Source organism: Dipodomys spectabilis, unplaced genomic scaffold (genome assembly GCF_019054845.1).
Source record: "Dipodomys spectabilis isolate Male_0828 unplaced genomic scaffold, ASM1905484v1 ptg000159l, whole genome shotgun sequence".
In the NCBI taxonomy this organism is placed as follows: Eukaryota; Metazoa; Chordata; class Mammalia; order Rodentia; family Heteromyidae; genus Dipodomys; species Dipodomys spectabilis.
Window position 1 is genome coordinate 2543478 of NW_024870836.1, and position 7169 is coordinate 2550646.

At 32.5% G+C, this 7169-nt stretch overlaps 1 pseudogene; it reads right to left on the reverse strand.

The window, feature by feature from the left end:
* Positions 1 to 835: 835 nt before the first annotated feature.
* On the reverse strand, positions 836 to 935 carry LOC122119012 (annotated as a pseudogene).
* Between the last annotated feature and the right edge of the window lie 6234 nt (positions 936 to 7169).

Below are 7169 nucleotides of genomic sequence, written 5' to 3' on the forward strand. Positions count from 1 at the left end.
AAATAGAAATAGAAAAGATACTCTGTTGAACCATTATATCAAACCAGGTCTGAAGAACAACTTGGAAGAAACTGCATTTAATATTGCAAAAAGGATAAGTATGTATCACTACCTTTTTGAAGTTGTGGAAGGCTGTACAAATTGTTCTCCTGAGTTGTAATGGTTTGGTTAAGTTTCTTATATTTCAAAAATGCCAGTCCATCCTTTGTGTCCCTTAAATTTTTTTTCATAATACAAAGCAACAGCAATATCTTACTTTAAAAATTCATGGATTCCATGGTAGTCTTCCAAGTGAATTGCCTGACTTTGATGTCAAAATATATTCAAGAGTTGTTTGTATACATCTATAATGATTTATGCAGAGTTTGTGATTTTTTAAATCAGAAATAATTTTAACTTATCTGTTAAAATGAATAGTATAGAAACTACAGTTGTTCCTGGTAGTTTTCTGAAAAAAAGTATATCTATGTTTGTATAATATCCCTAATCTATTTCATTCGCTCCTAGATATAATACTTGGAATTCTACATTGTTATATAATGTATAGATTCATTAATAAATGCGTCCTTTCAAATTGCATTCCATATAGAAGAAGTTTAAGATTTCTTTTTTTCCTAGGTCCCTATATTATTTTATTTCTTTGGGATAAAATTACAATGTTATCTAATTTCAAGTTTTGTAAAAGTTATGCTGTGTAAAGGCCTTTCTAAGGTGAAGAATTAATACACTGATGTGAAATTAACCTTTAATTCTATGAATTACATGTATTGTTACACTTGTATTTTTATAATTAACTTTTTAATAACTGTTTTTCATTTCTTGCATCAGAAGAATGAAAAATATGGAATACTTCACAAATTTTCATATCATCTTTGTGCAAGTGCCATGTTAATCTCTGTATTGTTGTAATTTGGGTAGACCTGCTTCTGAAGCATATAGTACCCTCTAAGTTTAAGTACTTAATGATGCAATCTTTATACAGGCATATATCCATGGTTCCCTATTTGTAACAAGGAACCCTTATTGTTCCTAAAAATGCTATTGATCTTATTTCTCTAAAATTCTGTGTATAGTCGAAAAAACATATCTTTTGGTCAATTGCTCATATTTACAATTTTTTTGTCAATGTCTATTTTGTCGTGTTCATTTTAAATTTGATCATACTTTGAAACATTTTCAGCTAAGTCCAAGTACTTATTTATCAACTCAGTTAGCTTTGTAGAGCTAATGGATTCAAAGTAAGCCTTGCTTAAGAGCTACTTCTAAACTTCTGCAGCATAAAATTTCCTAAATGAGGTCTCAGTGGTACAAATGTCTACCTGAACCTTTACCCTTCTTCCATGTAGGAACAGAACAACCAGAATATTTTACCCTGACAGCATAGATGGTCTTACTGGAACAAAACTAATCTTAGTTACAAGAGATCATAGAGAGATGAACAGTTCAGACAGAATTGTTCAGAATGGAAGTTATTTTATCAAAATTAATTGTTTATTATACTTATCATTTCAAAAGTAGCTAAAGCCAAGAAGGTGAAAAAATTGTTCATATGCATGATTACCTACTGTTCTGGCCTGTCTATCATCCAACCAGGCAGGAATTTACGCTACTGACTTTCTATCACCAAATATTTCCATAGCTCCTGAAGAAGGCCATATGTTTCTCCTTGACATTAGGCCTTAAATTGGTAATGTTTTAATCATAGCGTTTCCTCTTGCCTCTATCCTGTAAATCTACAAATGGTAAAGCTTTAAGTCTAACTCTACCAAAAACTGAGGTAGAGATAATGGAATAATACTTTAAAACAGAGTTGCCTTTGATTCACTAACCACAACACAACAATGCAAAACAATTTTTATTATATATATATTTACATATTTTCTATTTATATGTGCTGATTTTGAATTTCACACAGTGAATCTTTCTAGAAAATAATTGAAGACTCATCTCACTTTCTCATTTCCTACATTATTTCAGGACCCCAATTCCTTACAAGAATTAGCAGAAATCAATTGTGAAATGTAAGGCAACTTAAAATGAAAGATGAGATCACAAAATCTGAGAGAAAGTACTGTAATTCAAACTTTCAATTTACAGATGACCAGCCCATACGAGTGAATAAAATCACAAATGAACAAGATTATTTTTAATACTCCTCTCCTAATAATTAATGAAAGATTTCAGTGCAGCCAAAAAAATAGTTCCTGTAGGGCTGGGAAGGTGGCTCAGTGGTAGAGCACTTGCCTTGCATGCCTGAGGCCCTGGGTTCGATTCCTCAGCACCACATTAGCAAAAAGAAAAAAGCCGGAAGTGGCGCTGTGGCTCAAGTGGTAGAGCGCTAGACTTGAGCTGAAGAGCTGAGGGACAGTGCCCAGGCCCAGAGTTCAGGCCCCACAACTAGACCCCCCAAAACAATAGTTTCTGTAATGATAGATCCATAATTGGTCTACCAAGGCTAGGAATACTTGATTTAGAGGTCAAATATAATTTAGAAAAACATTAAGTGGGAAGATCCTTAACGCTTCAAAACACTGGTACTTCAGTAAAACTAGGTTCTGTAGTATAAAAATGTTGTCATTCTCAAACCAATGATAACCTACATTTAATCTCCTGAATGTATATTCATTTTCAAATAAACTGTTAAAAATCACATTTGCAAAAATAACCATTGACAAGTAGATGATAGTGGCATTACAACGTTTTCAAGTTTAGGGAGCAAGTTACAATAGAGTTGATTTACGTACCCAGCAATAATACCAAACAAGTTCAACCATTCATTAAAGTGTAGAAATAGTACCCTCACCATTTGTGTTGTTCAGTAGGTGCCTTCCATAAATGTGTTAAATGTATCAGCCTCCCATATTTCAAACCCAAATATTAGCTAACAAAGTAAATTTCATCACATAAGAAGGTACATTTTTAAAAGTCACTAATAGATGCCTTATCATGTGTTGTTTTATGTTTTCCCTATCTGTCTAACATAGTAAGAAATATGATTTTAAGTCTTGAATATGGATACTGATGAGAGATGTGACAAACATAAAATCTGTCTTCTATTTCTGTCATATTCGACTAAGAAGTAAATTTTAGTTTTCTTATTTTTCCAAAACTTATAGGTAGTAGAAAAAATTATCTTATGTAAAATAAATAATCACACACCATTGTACAAAGCCAATTATAAAAACTGGTAGTTAGGAATAAATTCTAAGCCATTTTTAAACTTTCTTATTGATTAAACATTAATCTTCCAAATGAACGAGAATAAAATCATGTCTAAGTGCTTAACATCTCCAGTCTTGCAAATTATTATTGCAGATGAATGAATTATGGAAATATAAGCTGACAACAGTTCAAGTGTATGTGGGAGTGAAACTCCATGGAATGTATATAAACCTTTCAAAGTATTAACAAGCAGTTTAACAGAATGACTATCAGGAAATTGAAACCAGAGAGGAACAATAGTCAAGAAATAGAATGAATGAAAAATGGAACAAGGGGCAAGTACAGCTAGAATACTCAAAGTACATATGTAATAAAGGAAGTGGAAAATCTGAACTACATCTTGGAGAAAGGGTTGGTTGAGATTGATAGAAGGAGTGACTCTGATCCAGGAGCATTAGACAATTAGATGGACAAATTTAATTATAACACACTTGCACAACCTTTTGAAATTCAGTTAAAAACAACAAATAAAAACACACAAAAATCACAACCAAACAGCAATGTCTAGAGCGTATGAATATGACCTCTCAAAATTTTAAGCAGTTAATGAAGAGCAGTCTTTGGGAAAGCAAACAAAGCTGTTCAAAGAGGGCAGTTTGGGGTAGGGGAGAATTTTGAACAGATTTAAAAAGGTTGTCTAAGGTTATAAATCACCCATATCTACTGCAAATATTTTCTTCTGCGAGTGCTCTTTGTCTGAACTGGATACTCCAGTCCTGAGGCACATTTGATAGCTTGTGAAGAAAGAATGGAAGAAGCAAGATCAAGAACCTATTACTCCAGTGGAGAGAAAACAGTCCTCTATGTTTTCTCTCAACCTCTTCACTACTCCATTTTCATATGTTTAATAAGGTCATGTGATTTTGAATTATCTTTACTTCTTTGTTCTCACAAAGTAATTGTTCAAAATAATTCATTAAATATTATTTGCCATTATTTTCTATCATGCTGTTTACTTGTTCAAGCGAGTCCATTAAACTTCCCCTTTTCATTTGGTTGCCACGAAAACCCAACAACTATGTTAATGAGGACCAACATTAATGCAACACTTTGTCTCCAAAAATCCAGTCCAAGAACCTATAATCACAAATATTTGGCTATATTTTTTTTCTTTTTTCTTTTACCTTGAAATTTTCTTGTGTCTAAAGTGCCCACAAAAATAAGTACTCCACCACTTTTTGATTCAATCACTTTTAACCTCAAAGATATATTTTGCTAACAAGATATTTAAAGGAAACCTAAGAATACTCCACTTTTATCTTCTCTTAATACTTTTATCTTCTCTCTTAAGACTCTCCTTAGATACCATATCAGGAACAGTGAAGTTATTCTTTGCAAAATTATTTCAATAGATTATTTTCCTCTTGGTCTTTTATTTGCTCAACATGATGTATGGAGAAGAATAGAGTTAAATCACCGATTCCTTGGATGACATTGTCTGTTACAAATGACAATACTTCTATGTCCTACTTCTATGTCCTCCTCTTAGCTCTTGCTTGATTTCCAATTAATCACAACTTCTTGGCTTCAAGTCTAGTGAAGCTGAAGGACTATAAGGCGTCACCCACTGCTACATCTTCATGGTTTCTCTTTGAAAACTCTTTTACTTGGAGATGGAATTTATTGTCATGTCTTCATTCAATTTGTTCTGCATTATACTGAGCCAAATAGGCTCTGTAAAATCACTTTAGGTAGCAAAAACATTAAGACAATCTATATCAAAAAGTTTTGGCCCCCTCCACTGCTGAAACCAAAATGCTTAGCTAGGGTTTCTAATAACGTGTTTTCTTACCTTTTCAAATTGCTCAATTATTTTCTGATCCCCAAACTTTTAGGCTTATGTAATAAAAGAAGTCTTCACTATCTCATATTAATAAGGATATTATATTTTTGAGCTACTATGAAATGTGAAATCATTGGTTTGAAGTATCTAATCAGATTTTTTTCTATGTTTAAGTGCTTCAAGTGTAAAGGCATTGTGGAAAGTATTAAAACAGAAAAGTGTAAACTCAATACGTTCTTTCATTGTGAAGGGCACTTTCTCCCTAAATATTTTGACCCAAATTATCTTTTTAAGAGAAATACTGTTTAGTAATTAAAGGTCAATTCACAAATTTTGATGTCTTATTTAAAAAAAAAACTTTGAATTTAAATTCCACTACAACCTTGTTTCACGCAGTAAGAGTATATTTCCTGGGTAAGGACAATTCTCATGGGAACCTACAAGATTTACAGCAAGGTTTTTGAGGTTTGTTTGTTTACTGTGAAAATGAGCCATCTTACCCACATTGCTCCTTCTCTGCTAAGTCTCCATGAATTTCTTTGCATGAAAGCCTATTTTCCCACGCAATTTTAAATTTCCTTAATAGGCTAAGTTAAAAAGTTTGAACAATTAAAATTTACCTGTCATAATTTTAAAACTCTTTTGAAATTCCTTTATCAGAATCGCAAATTTACCAATCCTAATTCCACCTTTACCATCAAAAACAGTTAACATGTTGTTTTCATGATATAGTATCCATGAAACTATTATTTTCCAGTGGCTTTGTTATGCATATATATGAACATATAAGCTGATGCTGAGCAAAATGAACTCCAAGATATGGAAAGAGATATTTATTTGCAGTTGTTGTTTTTAATGTACTATGTGATTTCTATTTTCCTTGGGTTTTTCCCCTATAGTTTATCTCCTACTGTGTTTGATTTTGGTGTATTGTGTATCCATTTACCTTAATTAGGGAAGGGAAGAGGAACAACAAAATGGCGACACATAGGACAAAAGGCAAACCAATGCAATAACAATACTCAGAAAACAATATGTTGGAAATGTACATTACAACTTGTGAGGAGTTTTGGGGTATAAAAAGTTTGAAAAGTTATGTATTCACTGCCTTACAATTGCTAACCCACTGCACATCACATTCACATTAAAATTAAATTTAAAAAATAAGCTACATGAAATAAAATTTCACTGTATTGGTATAGTAAATATTGTTCTTTATGTAGTAACTTTTTAAAAAATCAGTACTATTTGGCATCTATTTTGAATGAATTACCCCTTCTTTATCAGAGGGCCATCAACTTGAATGTTATTGAACTTGACAATTTTTTCACAATATACTTGCCAATATTTTCAAAAAAGAATTAACTAGTACTTTCTCATACTAAAACCGAAAACCGTTTAATTCTATGGAAACCCATAACTTTTAAAAGTAAATAAGTTGTTAAGAGGACAGAATATGTATGTTCTTCAAAATTCCTATGACTAATAACTACTCACTTTCAAATTCTGAACATTCCATACCTAAGAGATTCAAATAGTACCTGTTTCCATGTTATGTAATTCTGCAATAGATGCATTTTCCAATGCGGTGTTACAGATTGAGAAGTGAACAGAAAAATAGCCACATTCTGGTATAGGATAAAACTATAAAGCATCCATTATAATTAATTTTTCAAGAGTAAGCAATAGTTTATCAGATTAAGCTATTATTTCTATGACCATCAATCCCAAAATTTATACCATAAAGTCATCCTAGAACAACGGTTTTCAACTTGTAGGGTGCACCTCAAAATTCCCTTAATTCACATCACAAATAGCTTATCTCTATTGGGAAAAATACTACACCTCTGCTAATGTGATGCCCTCCATGTTCTGGAAAGAACACCACAATAAACTGGGTTGCATCATTTTTCCTCCACTGGTATTCTTGCAAATATTATTTATATTTATACTTTTTTAACTATCATAGATATTCAGGATGCTAAGATCGGAAGATTACATTCAAAGCCCATCCAGGCAGGAAGGTTCCCTAGATTCTTATCTCCAATAAACTTCTCAGCAAAAGCCAGACACAAGTGATGCTGAGGTTGAAGTGGTAGGGCACAAGCCTTGAGCTTAACAGGCTCAGAGACAGTGTCCAGGTCCAGAATTCAAGCCCTATGAC